Raw genomic sequence first — 14892 nt, 5'->3', positions numbered from 1 at the left:
GTCATTCCAGGGTTCTAGGTCCTGATAAGGAAGGCAATGATCTTGCAGATTCATTAGCCAAACAAGGAGCCATAACTGGAGAACTCCTTAATATCGACCACTTAATGGGTGCAATTCAAGTAGAAGCCATTACCAGAAACCAGGCTAAACAACAAAGTGAGCCTAACCTGGTACAATGGAGTCAAGATTCTCCTAGTGAGGACCTGATCACTAGTCAAAAAGAAGACCCCATTGTAGGCATCTTCTATAAACACATAGAAGATCCTGAAGGCAACCCCATTTCAAAAGAGGACGGTATTGGCAAGGAAGATCCTAGAATCTTAACAAAGTCCAGATCACAATACAAGTTACAGGATGGGTTGTTAATTAAAACCTCCAAAAATGGCATCCAGCAATGGGTGGTACCCATCAAGTTCAAAGGTCTCATGATTCAACATGCCCATGATGCTCCCACATATTGCCATCATGGTGCCACATTAACGTATGAAATATTGCGTGACTACGCCTTTTGGCCACACATGTTGAAAGATGTTCAAACTTACTGTTCACAGTTTCAACCCACTGCACTAACGCATAGAGTGCCATTGCAGAAAAGGGGGATGGTAATGCCATGGTCAGATATACAAATTAATTTTATTGGTCCAGTAACTAGGTCATCAAGAGGTAACAAATACATGTTAACAGTGACATGCCTATTCACTAAATGGGTAGAGTGCATCAGTGCACCTAACAATAGTGCTGAAACATGCGCAGCTTTGCTCATCAAGCACGTGTTTTCCAGATTTGGTTTGCCCCAAAGAATCGACTCCGATCGGGGAACCCACTTCATTAGCGAAGTGATGACCAAGATGTGGAAAATACCAGGGGTCAAAAGAAAGCTCCATATTGCTTATAGAGCTGCCTCAAGTGGTGGTATAGAGCGTTGCAACCAGTCCATTGTAAAAATCCTCAAAAATTTTGTGAGTGAAACAGGTAAAGACTGGGATATAAAACTACTTCTAGTACTAATGGCATTAAGAGCAACTCCAAGTAGTGTTACTAAGATGTCACCTTTTGAATTGATGACTGGTAGAAGAATGGTTCTACCTCAGCATCTACTGTACCGTACATCAGATCAGAACTTGATAAATGCTGCCAATAGACATCAATGTGGAGAACCTAAGGAAGCACCTGCAATATGCCTTTGCATTTTCTCAAAGGAACTTAGAGAAGGCTGCAACTGCCACTAAAACCTATTATGATCTCAAAAACTCCAAAAAGGAATATAAAATAAATGATAAAGTTTATCTTTATAACTTTGGAAGAGATCAGGTTAAGGAGAAAAAATTTCTTCCATCATGGAAGGGCCCTTTTGTCATTACTGACAAAATATCTCCAGTCGCCTATAAAATTAGGATCCCTAAAAATGATACTTTTATGGATAAATGGGTCCATATTGCGAGCATGCCATCCTAGATCCCAACTACAAGTCATAGAGGGAGAACGAAGTGTCATATCCCCAAATGCACTAAAGAAATATTGTAGTTTAAAGATGCCTAGCTAATGAGCATAAGGGCTCAAAAATAACAGACTCTTTTCATAGAAGGCTGTCTATAATGCATACTGTCAACACACTCATCAAGTACCACTGACTTTAAGCCAATTCAAATACATGTGTACTACATCTATTTAAAATTGGAAGGGGGAATTATGTCAGGGTATCTGAGTAACATTAAATAAACTATAGATATATCATAGAATCTAATATTTCATTTTGAAGTGAATTGGTCTCATAGCAGACCAGCCCCAACCCCCCTTTTTCCTGATAACAATACATCCAAATGAGAACAAAGGAATAAACATTTGGTTCAATTAGAAAAAGGCAATCTATTTCAACAAGATGTTCACTATATGGCTTTGTTTAAAGTTGATTTCCTGCTCAAGATGGGTAATAAACTTATCAGACCACTGTAAAAAGAACAGTCGCTAGGTCTTGTAAAAATCTCTTTAAGGTTTAAGCATATTCAAAAAGTAATTACCCCTGCTGTGCTTGAATACACAAAGCTCAGACATACATCTCAAATGGGAAAAATAGCAAGAGCTGATTACCCCTGTGGTGTTAGATACACAACTGTACTGAGCCAAGCAGAAACATGTCTTGCATTGTAACTCTCAAATTCATTTTTAAATTACAACTTAGGTTTAATTTTCAATAAGGTATACCTCAGTCTTGTATAAACATTTAAGTGTACATGGATCTGAGACATGCATTTCAGATTTGTAAATATAAATATATATTAGAATTTGCCTTATTGTAGATAAATAAGAATTTATTTAATCTGATAACTTGTCATAGAAATTGGCTGTTAAAGTATATTGTTATATTGTTTAATTAGGCACTGTAAAAGTTAGTGGTCCATATTGTGGTATTTTAATGAAATTCATTGTGGATAAGGTCAATTGTAAAGGTATATTTTTATGATTTTTGTATAGAATATTGTAACAGTTTAAGCTTGTATAGTTTGATTCATATCTGGTTTCTATAAATATAATTCAATGTGTTTATAACTTTAACTAATATAAAGAATTTAGGAATTTATATTAATTTTAATTGTTTTGTATATGCATTTTATTGGGGGTTTGTTTTAAAGAATAATTATTAAATATAGTGTATTATAACCCGGCCATATACTGACAGGGGATCATTCTCTGCTTCAGTATGTGACAGTACAAGTTGACGTTCATGGTTCCCTCAATGAACTGTAGCTCCCCAGTGCCGGCAGTACTCATGCAGGCCCAGACCATGACACTCCCACCACCATGCTTGACTGTGGACACACTTGTCTGTACTCCTCACCTGGTTGCCGCCACATACGCTTGACACCATCTGAACAAAATTAATTATTTTATCTTGGTCTCATCGGACCACAGAACATGGCTCCAATAATCCATGTCCTTAGTCTGCTTGTCTTCAGCAAACTGTTTGGGGGCTTTTTGTGCATCATCTTTAGAAGAGTCTTCCTTCTGGGATGACAGCTATGCAGCCCAATTTCATGCAATGTGCGGCATATGGTCTGAGCACTGACAGGCTGACCCCCCACCTCTTCAACCTCTGCAGCAATGCTGGCAGCACTCATATGTCTATTTCCCAAAGACAACCTTTGGATATGATGCTGAGCATGTGCACTCAACTTCTTTGGTTGACCATGCAAGGCCTATTCTGAGTGGAACCTGTTCTGTGAAACCGCTGTATGGTCTTGCCCACCGTGCTGCAGCTCAGTTTCAGGGTCTTGGCAATCTTCTTATAGCCTAGGCCATCTTTAGGGCAATTCTTTTTTTCTGATCCTCAGAGAGTTCTTTGCCATGAGGTGCCAGTGACCAGTATGAGAGAGTGTGAGAGCGATAACACCATATTTAACACACCTGCTCCCCATTCACATCTGAGACCTTGTAACACTAACGAGTCACATGACACCGGGGAGGGAAAATGGCAAATTGTGCCCAATTTGGACATTTCCACTTAGGGGTGTACTCACTTTTATTGCCAATGGTTTAGACATTAATGGCTGTGTGTTGAGTTATTTTGAGGGGACAGCAAATGTACACTGTTATACAGGCTGTGCACTCACTACTTTACATTGTAGCAAAGTGTCATTTCTTCAGTGTTGTCACATGAAAAGATATAATGAAATAGTTACAAAAATGTGCGGGGTGTACTCACTTGTGTGGGATACTGTACATGACAATGCATATCATTTTAACATTGTATATAAATGTAGCGACATAGCTCCTATAGTTGTAATAAGAATTTTTTTTATTATTTATTAATCCAGTAGATTGCAGACATTAAGTAGGTGAAGGTGTTCTGTGGGAGTAAGCCTGGTGTTCCAGTGGGAGTGTAGGGAAGACATGACGTAGGTGTATGCGGTACTAGGGAGTAAGCTGGGAGTTTCAGTGGAGTGTAGCTAGAGTATGACATAGGTGTAGGCATTCTATGGAAGAAAGTCAGGCTTTCCAGGGGGAGTAACCTGCACTTTGATTGTGATACATTGCCAGCAGTGCAATATAATCCAATCTCTGAAATACATGTTGTGAGTAGGGTGTCAACCATGTTTGTCTCGTCACCTTTTAAGTGGCAAGACTTTCCAGTGTGAGGCAGTTAGTATAGGTGTAGTTAGAGTTAGGTCACACAGGCATTATTTGCAGTGTTCTGACACAGAAACCGTGTTTGGTTTTAGTGAGCACACTGTCTGCACTGTGTAGCAACACTACAAATACGCCCCCCCCGCCTGTAGAAAGTACAGACAAGTGACAATGTTGGTGATCTTTAACTGACGTAACGCTCCTCATTGTATCCTATGGAAGACACATTGCCACGTGGCAGGTCCACTCCCTGTTTTAGAAAATATCGAAAGACTGATGCTTTGAATATCGACCCTTAGAGAGAACAATGGGAAAGTAACATTTTATTACTCTATCTTTCCTACCAATTTCTTCTGCTGGCTATGTTTACAAAGCTTATTTATAGCCTATACTCATGTATAGAAACTTTCAATATAGGTAGGAATACCACAGGTAAAATCAGCTATTTCAAATACTGACAACATACCTCTCCACATTTGTGGCTGGGTGTCAGGAACAGGGAAGGTGGTGGTGGTGGCCTATCACTGTATAGTAGGTAGAGCTGTGTTGGGAAAAATGGGATTGTGGGTGGTTAGTGTGAGTTGTTGTGGATGTGTCTGGGCAGTTTGTTGGTGTGTCTGGGTGTTCCATGGGTGGGCTAGTGGAAATTCTGCAAAAAGACATATGGCTGCCTCAGTGGGACAGAGCTCAGACTCAGGGACTGTAATGGAGCTAATTCTAAACAATTGAAAACTTTCCAGCAGGTAAATGGATCATTGGAATAAATTACAGAGGAGAAAAATTTAGGGTAAACTCCAGAAACTATGAAAAAAAAATGTTTTTAAGGGGCTAGAGGGCACCATTGGTATAAAAGATTAAAAAAAAAAAAAAAAAAAAAAGTATTTTTCCTTTATAAATTAAACCAAGGCCTGCCCAAAAATTCCCAGGCCTGGACTATGCATCTCCCTCATGACCCCATCCTAAGGCTAAAACAACTATCTTGGGCCAAAGATATTCAACTCTTCATGCAGTTATCTGCCACACCTGCCTTTAAATATTAGGATTTAAAGGCATGTGAAACCCAACATTTTTCTTTCAGAATTTAGATAGAGCATACGCTATTAAATAACTTTCCAATTTACTTTTAGTGTCAAATTTGCTTCATTCACTTGATATCCGAGCTGAACACATCCGTTCAACAAAGGATTCTAAGAGAACAAAGCAAATTTGATAACTGAAGTCAATTGGAAAGCCGTTTAAAAATACATGCTCTATTTGAATCATTAGAGTTTACATTTTACTTTCAGGTCCTTTTAAAGGGATACTAAACTCAAAAATGTTCGTTCTATTGCTATCTTTATTTGAGAAAGAAGGCATCTAAGCGAAGGAGCCAGACAATTTTTGGTTGAGTACCCTGGACAGCACTTTATTGGTGCTGTCCAATCAGCAAGGATAACCCAGGTTGCTAACCAAAAATGGGCCGGCTTCTAAACTTACATTCTTGCTTTCAAATAAAGATAGCAAGATAATGATAAAAAATGTATAATAGGAGAAAATTAGAAAGTTGCTTAAAATTTTTTTATTTCTTGATAATCTTATTCTTTGATGGAGAACTAGAATTCCTTTTTTTTAAAAAAAAAATAAAAAAAAAATACATGAGTAAAAAGGTCAAGCGTATATAATAACATACCCCTACAAGGAATGCAGTGCTCTTTCGGTTTTCAACATGCATGTGTTGCTCAAAGCCAAAGATACACATATCTTATACACGCTTTAGTAATAATGCCTCACGATAGGCCACTAGTAAAATCCATCACCAGAAAATACCCCTAGTTCGTAATCTTTCTAAGATTTTGATTGGTCAAAAATTACATACTTCTAAACATTACAATTTAACATACTAGACCTACCCAACAAGGGCTCAGCCTCTCGATTCTATTGCGCCTGCACATATATAACATGCTTCCGCTATTATCAAAACACTAACAACCAATGAGAACTTACCTTGCACCTTTGAGGCATTGCAAAGCGGAGCTTGCAAACCCCATGCAGCACTTCACAATCTATATAAAGAAGGGTCCAAAGCTTTTAGCTTCAGTTGCGTTGTGAGCGCCAGCGGTGAATTATCCAAGGGAAACGGAACCGTTGCTGTAGCTCTACGCAACTAATCAGTGTCTAAAACAGATAAATCTATCAACTTCCTACGAACACATCTAACATGCACGGGACTCTGACCGTCTTACCGGGGACATTTTTGAGGACATAATTTGTCCGGGGACTGTCCCCTAAAATAGGGGACATCTGGTCACCCTATTTTAAGTGCTGTATTAAATTTGCAGGAATATGAATAATAGATGCAGCAGATACACCTGACTGTGATGGAGTAAGGGCTAATGGTGAACTGTAATGCGAATGTCTTATGGATACTGACATTCAGTTTTAAGTCAGAGATTTCAGTATTGTTCTTGCTTACTCAGATTGTTTATTTGTTTGCCTAAAGGTAATATGCAGAAATTTTAACAGAACTGTATGCAGCTTCAACTGCTGAAATCACGTGTCAAGTCACATGCGGTTTGAGGTCTGTTCTCACGATAACTTTATGTATCATAAAAATTACACTATGTAGTGAAAAAAAAAATCAGATTGTGCAAATATATATACTTATATAATTAATAGGATCTGAAATCTGTAGCAAGTTTGTATTCAGAAATGGATCCTTTATGTTTATTTGATATATGAAATAGTTTATCTAGCTTGTTCTTTAAAACCTATTAAAATGAGCAGAGCTTTCATGGAAAAGCTCCTTAATTATTACTTTCTGCACACAGATCTGTTTTTATCTTATATTTGTTTGTGAACCAAAAATAGCTTTACTTATCTCTCCTAACCCCGACTGGGAGTGTCATTTCTTCCGCTGGCTATGTTTAACCCCTTCACTACCAGGAATTTAATAGAAAAATGTGGCCAAAATACCAGAGAATTTTTACCATCAATCCATTTAAACAGAAATAGAGCCTTGTTTTTTTTTTTATTTACCTGTCAAAACTATATATTTTTAAGTAGATAACCTAAGGTATTAATCTAGGTTCATTTTGGTATATTTCATGCTACCATTTCAACGCCAAATGTTATTATATAAAGAAAATTGTTGATCTTTTCCACAATTTTTGTGTTTTTATTTACATACTGCTTGTGCAATCATTACACAAATGATTGTAAATGCTTCTCTGAGATCCCCTTTGTTCAGAAATAGCAAACATACAGGGCTTTGCCATTGGTTATTGGAATGCCATTAATTGCAGCAGCACACCATACTTCTATTATTCTGGTAGTAAATGGGGTTAATCAGGTATTTTATAAGTTTAAGATGAGCTGATCCCTCCTAAACAGCTCTCACTAGCTAGTGCTGCTACTGCAAGCCAGCAGCAGCACATCAAGATTGTTTTATTTATATGCAGTATATGGGATCAGGATTGGCCAAGATCAAATGCTTACCTGATAAATTTATTTATCTTGTGATGTATCGAGTCTACGGATTCATCCTTACTTGTGGGATATTCTCCTCCCCTACAGGAAGTGGCAGAGAGAGCACCCACAGCAGAGGTGCCTATATAGATCCCCCTTAGCTCCACCCCCCAGTCATTCGACCGAAGGCTAGGAAGAAAAAGGAGAAACTATAGGGTGCAGTGGTGACTGAAAGTTTAAAAAAAATAATAATAAAAAATATATTATATATATATATATATATATATATACCTGTCTTAATAAACAGGGCGGGCCGTGGACTCGATACATCACAAGAGAAATAAATTTATCAGGTAAGCATAAATTATGTTTTCCCTTGTAAGATGTATTGAGTCCACGGATTCATCCTTACTTGTGGGATACCAATACCAAAGCTTTAGGACACGGATGAAGGGAGGGACAAGACAGGGACCTTAAACAGAAGGCACCACTGCTTGTAGAACCTTTCTCCCAAAAATAGCCTCCGAAGAATTTGGGTAAAAGTATGAAACGAAGACCAAGTCGCCGCATTACAAATCTGTTTAACAGAAGCCTCATTTTTAAAAGCCATGTGGAAGCCACAGCTCTAGTAGAATGAGCAGTAATTCTTTCAGGAGACTGTGGGCCAGCAGTCTTATAAGCCAAATGGATGATGCTTTTCAGCCAAAAGGAAAGAGAGGTAGCCATAGCCTTCTGACCTCTCCGCTTACCAGAGTAAGCGACAAACAATGAAGATGTTTGACGGAAATCTTTAGTTGCTTGTAAGTAGAACTTTAAAACACGAACCACATCAAGATTGTGCAACAGACGTTCCCTTCTTTGAAGAAGGATTAGGACACAGTGAATGATCAACAATCTCTTGATTGATATTCTTATAAGAAACAACCTTAGGAAGAAACCCAGGTTGGGTACGCAAAACCACCTTATCTGCATGGAAAATAAGATAAGGGGAATCACACTGTAAAGCATACAGGGAGTGCAGAATTATTAGGCAAGTTGTATTTTTGAGGATTAATTTTATTATTGAACAACAACCATGCTCTCAATGAACCCAAAAAACTCATTAATATCAAAGCTGAATATTTTCGGAAGTAGTTTTTAGTTTTAGCTATTTTAGGGGGATATCTGTGTGTGCAGGTGACTAATGCTGTGCATAATTATTAGGCAACTTAACAAAAAACAAATATATACCCATTTCAATTATTTATTTTTACCAGTGAAACCAATATAACATCTCAACATTCACAAATATACATTTCTGATATTCAAAAACAAAACAAAAACAAATCAGTGACCAATATAGCCACCTTTCTTTGCAAGGACACTCAAAAGCCTGCCATTGATGGATTCTGTCAGTGTTTTGATCTGTTCACGATCAACATTGCATGCAGCAGCAACCACAGCCTCCCAGACACTGTTCAGAGAGGTGTACTGTTTTCCCTCCTTGTAAATCTCACATTTGATGATGGACCACAGGTTCTCAATGGGGTTCAGATCAGGTGAACAAGGAGGCCATGTCATTAGATTTTCTTTTATACCCTTTCTTGCCAGCCACGCTGTGGAGTACTTGGACGCATGTGATGGAGCATTGTCCTGCATGAAAATCATGTTTTTCTTGAAGGATGCAGACTTCTTCCTGTACCACTGCTTGAAGAAGGTGTCTTCCAGAAACTGGCAGTAGGACTGGGAGTTGAGCTTGACTCCATCCTCAACCCGAAAAGGCCCCACAAGCTCATCTTTGATGATACCAGCCCAAACCAGTACTCCACCTCCACCTTGCTGGCGTCTGAGTCGGACTGGAGCTCTCTGCCCTTTACCAATCCAGCCACGGGCCCATCCATCTGGCCCATCAAGACTCACTCATTTCATCAGTCCATAAAACCTTAGAAAAATCAGCCTTGAGATATTTCTTGGCCCAGTCTTGACGTTTCAGCTTGTGTTTCTTGTTCAGTGGTGGTCGTCTTTCAGCCTTTCTTACCTTGGCCATGTCTCTGAGTATTGCACACCTTGTGCTTTTGGGCACTCCAGTGATGTTGCAGCTCTGAAATATGGCCAAACTGGTGGCAAGTGGCATCTTGGCAGCTGCACGCTTGACTTTTCTCAGTTCATGGGCAGTTATTTTGCGCCTTGGTTTTTCCACGCGCTTCTTGCGACCCTGTTGACTATTTTGAATGAAACGCTTGATTGTTTGATGATCACGCTTCAGAAGCTTTGCAATTTTAAGAGTGCAGCATCCCTCTGCAAGATATCTCACTATTTTTGACTTTTCTGAGCCTGTCAAGTCCTTTGACCCATTTTGCCAAAGGAAAGGAAGTTGCCTAATAATTATGCACACCTGATATAGGGTGTTGATGTCATTAGACCACACCCCTTCTCATTACAGAGATGCACATCACCTAATATGCTTAATTGGTAGTAGGCTTTCGAGCCTATACAGCTTGGAGTAAGACAACATGCATAAAGAGGATGATGTGGTCAAAATACTCATTTGCCTAATAATTCTGCACTCCCTGTATAGCTCAGAAACTCTTCAAGCCGAAGAGATAGCTACTAAAAACAAAACTTTCCAAGATAGAAGCTTAATATCCATGGAATGCATAGGTTCAAAACGGAACCACTTGAAGAACTTTAAGAACTAAATTTAGGCTCCATGGCGGAGCAACAGGTTTAAATACATGCTTGATTCTGACCAAAGCCTGACTAAATGCTCGAAGAATAGACAAAGCAGATATTTGTCCTTATATGGAACTAGCTGATAATCCCTTCTCCAAACCTACATGGAGAAAAGACAATATTCTAGGAATCCTAATCTTGCTCCACGAGTAACCTTTGGATTCACACCAATAAAGATATTTGTGCCAAATCTTATGATAGATCTTCCTGGTGACAGGCTTTCTAGCCTGAATCAGGGTATCAATGACTCCGAGAAACCACGCTTTGATAGAATCAGGCGTTCAATCTCCAAGCAGTCAGACGCAGAGAAATTAGATTTGGATGCGTGAACAGACCATGGATTAGAAGGTCCTGCCTCATTGGCAGAGTCCAAGGTAGAACCGAGAACATGTCCACTAGGTCTGCATACCAAGTCCTGCATGGCCATGCAGGTGCTATCAGAATCACCGAAGCTCTCCTGCTTTATTCTGGCAACAAGACATAGGAGAGGAAATACATAGGCCAGATTGAAGGACCAAGGCACTGCTAGAGCATCTATCAGTACTGCCTTGGGATCCCGGGACCTGGACCCGTAACGAGAAAGTTTGGCATTCTGACAGGACGCCATCAGATCCAATTCTGGTGTGCCCCATAGCTGAATCAGCTGGGCAAATACCTCCGGATGGAGTTCCCACTCCCCCAGATGAAAAGTCTAACGACTTAGGAAATCCACCTCCCAGTTCTCTACTCCTGGGATGTGGATTGCTGAGAGATGGCAAGAGTGATCCTCTGCCCATCGGATTATTTTGGTTACCTCCATCATCGCTAGAGAACTCCTTGTTCCTCCTTGATGATTGATATAAGCTACAGTTGTGATGTTGTCCGACTGAAACCTGATGAATTTCGCCTCAGCAAAACAGTGTAAAAAAAGCAGTAAACATAACGAAATGTTTACAGTAGTATCATATAGCCTTAGTAACTTTGCACAGCTATGCAAATAAGAAATAAACCCCTTAATGGCAAAACCAGATTGAAAAAAACATCAAAACCAGTAAAAAAAAAAAGACTTTCAGCACTTTGCCACAGTTCTGCTGTGGCTCCTACCTGCCCTTCAGAACAATTTGTGGGGGAAAAAACTTCTTTTACAGCCCTCAAACATGGCAGGAACCTCTGAAGAAGCAGTTAGAAGTCTCAGAGGAAAAGAAACTGCACAACTGAGACACGAAAATAGGACCCTCCCACCTCACTCAATGTTTTGAGGCCTAACAGACAAACACTAGAGTGTCTCTAAATTAACCATGTGGGTTAGAAAACTCAAAACAAGCCACAATAACCCCTTTAGTCCCTTAAAAAAAACGTTATAATTGCATCATTCACTGAATAAACAAAAACGTTTTTACCAAACAGTGTCACCAGTAACTAATGAGCCCTTCATGCAAGCTGAAATTCCTATCCAAGTGTCTGAATACAGCTTACCCTTCCCTCATGGGGATATTGCCAGCCTTTTCTAGAAATAACAGTCTGTCTAGAAAAAAATAGACTGAACATACCTTAATGCAGTTTAGCCTGCAAACTCTTCCCCCAACTGAAGTTTTCCTGTACTCTTCAGCCCTTATGAGAACAGCAGTGGATCTTAGTTACAAAATGCTAAGATCATCATCCCCATTGCAGAAATCTTCATCCCTTTTCTGCCAGAGAGTAAATAGTACACACCGGTACCATTTAAAAATAACAAACTTTTGCTTGAGAAAATAAAAACCTAACATTTTTGTCACCACACTCCTCTTTGCCCTTCCTAGCAGTTAAGCAGGCAAAGAGAATGACTGGGGGTGGAGCTAAGGGGGGAGCTATATAGGCAGCTCTGCTGTGGGTGCTCTCTCTGCCACTTCCTGTAGGGGAGGAGAACATCCCACAAGTAAGGATGAATCCGTGGACTCGATACATCTTACAAGAGAAAAGTAGAGTTATTTTTATGACTGCATCCAAGGTTATTAAAACATTCTATTACAGGTTTATGGTGTATGTATTAGTTTTGTTTTAAAGCTAAAGCTCCAGTGCATAATATATAAAAATGTACAAAAACTAGTTGTTTCTCCCCAATAGATATATGGGTGTTATCTCCTAATCAGCTAGTGAGCAATCCATCCCTAGAGATATATTGCAAAATAACTTAAGCTTCTAGTTTGTATGCAGGAAACAGATTTAAAGATGTGCAGAGTCCAAATAATCTAACCTCCTAGATATGCAGGCAACAGTGTCTTCCTCCTACCTCAATATTCCGTTTTGTATAAAGAGTACTTTATCCTCCAACACAAGAGTGGTGGTGGGGGGGGGGGGGGAGTGTTTAAGATTGCAGAAAGAAAAACACAATTCTCATTCCTAGCCCTGTGCATGTGATGTGTCATAATATGCACAGCAAGGTACAAAGATACGTTGTTTGAAAAGGGCAGGGCAGATTCTGTGTTTAAACTGCGTTGTTTTGAATGAGGGACCTATAATTTACTGGCAATGACCATTTTAATAGGGATCGCCTAAATAAACTTTGCATCAGTGTCAAGCATTGAGCGCACAGCCCCCCTTACAACACATGCGCACTATGAGGGGGGGGTAGATTTTCTGCATACCCATATTAAGAGATTTTCCTCTTCAAAATGAGGAACCTCTTGCCCTTCTAAGAAGCAAAATTGTCTAGGGCTTCCGTACATGCGCTATACTGGATGTGATGTAAGGGCGACCACGCGTCAGCAAGTAGACAGAGCAGTTGCACCTCCGCGCTCACTAAGGGATACAGTGGCAGTTCTGGTTCCAATCCTATTGCAGGAGCAATCAAGGAGAAAGGAATCCCAAGTCCAAGGAAGGGCAGGCCTGAGGTTCTCCCGAGAGGTTTCCGGAAGTGGCATTGAAACATCTAATCCAGCGGCCCATACTCTGGGAGGGTAAAAGGAGGAGGACCGGGGCGAAGTGCTGTTCTTAAGATGGAAGAACGGCAGGAAGAGGGGCTACGGAGTATCCTGCCGAGTCAGCTTTACCATCAATCTCCCTGAGTCACAGAATTGTGAGTTACCCAGACCGCTTAATAGTGGCACCGCTTCTTGTTGCCATTGTTTGGAAGCCCGGCTCGAGTGGAAGGGCCTCTGGTATTGCAGGGAAAAACCTGCATCCAAATGGGAAGCCCAACCATGGCCTATACAGCCTGACTGGCCACAGGCACTATAAGTTTGTTTTCTATTTTTGTATCTTTGGTTCATTAAACTTTTTTGTTCCTGTTCATTGGTATTACCTCCTCTCTTTCCCTGGAAGTATAAGCAAATTGCTGTGCAAGTATTGCGTCCCAATCATCTTCAGAGATTTAATCCCATCTGAATTACCAGGAAGATGGGGGTAAGAGGTTCAGGCTCTCAAACTGAGTACAATATATTATTTGTAACACCAATATGGCCAATCTTGTGGCAGAATTAAGCTTAAGAATCCTCTTCTCCTCAGCCCAAAGTATCATAAAGGGCAAAATTTCACCGGGTCTGCTTTCTGTGACTGACATATGTTCACTCTCCTTCCACTGGAAGTTCTATATAAAATTGATCACCCCCCTATGCTTTGGATGAATTCAGTGAAAACAATTCCTTTTTAATAGCTTCACTTAGAAGTACTTCACTGATATTTTATCCTGTGAACATTTTCTAGTAGGAATTACATGGATATTGTCAGTTCTAATTATATATGAGTCACTTGTACAATACATCTGGGACTTACAAATTTAGTATAAAGCTATAAGTACATCATCTGTATATATAATCTGTCAGATGCTATGGTCCAAAAGGAAAAAGGGCATTGGAACGGCTGCCAAACTAGGGATTGCCAAAAGCCATTGAAATAACTGTATATTGTTCTACCTCTCTTCCCTGTATTTGGAAGTAGCTCTACCTAGCAAGCGGAATTGTTATAAAACATATAAGCTGTTGAGATAATAATATCAGTGTTATTGCATTCTTTGCTACGCTGCATTTGTACGGTATAATAAAAGTGCATAATTTAGAGTATACGTTATCTTAATTATTCTATCTTAGCTTAGTCATCTTTTAACCAGCAATATTCTATTCTACTATGACTATCGTATAAAAATAACCTGTAATAATTTTTGTAATATATCAGAAAATATCTTAACGTTATTTTGCTCTGTCCTTGTGTATAAATAAGTGCACATATGCTTTCTCTTAAATGGAAAATGTTTGCCATCTAAAGTAAAGGGAGAATTCAGTCAAGCTATAACTCATGGTAAATTAAACGGGTACTGATCAACACTAGGCAAACAGTGAAATCTTTTGTCTGTGAAAGGTAATGCAAGAAAATAGAAGCTTATCAGTTAAATATTTTGCTTTCTCCCCTTAGTGTGGAGACTTCTAAATTAAAAGGGACAGTCTAGGCTAAAATAAACTTTCCCGATTCAGATAGGGCGTGTAATTTTAAAACCATTTTCCAATTTACTTTTATCACCAATTTTGCTTTGTTCTTAGTTGAAAGCTTAACCTAGGAGGTTCATATGCCAATTTCTTAGACTTTGAAGGCCACCTCTCTTCAGAATGCATTTTAACAGTTTTTCACCACTAGAGGGTGTTAGTTCACGTATTTCATATGGAT

Source organism: Bombina bombina, chromosome 6 (assembly GCF_027579735.1).
Source record: "Bombina bombina isolate aBomBom1 chromosome 6, aBomBom1.pri, whole genome shotgun sequence".
Lineage (NCBI taxonomy): Eukaryota > Metazoa > Chordata > Amphibia > Anura > Bombinatoridae > Bombina > Bombina bombina.
This window is presented reverse-complemented; position numbering follows the sequence as displayed.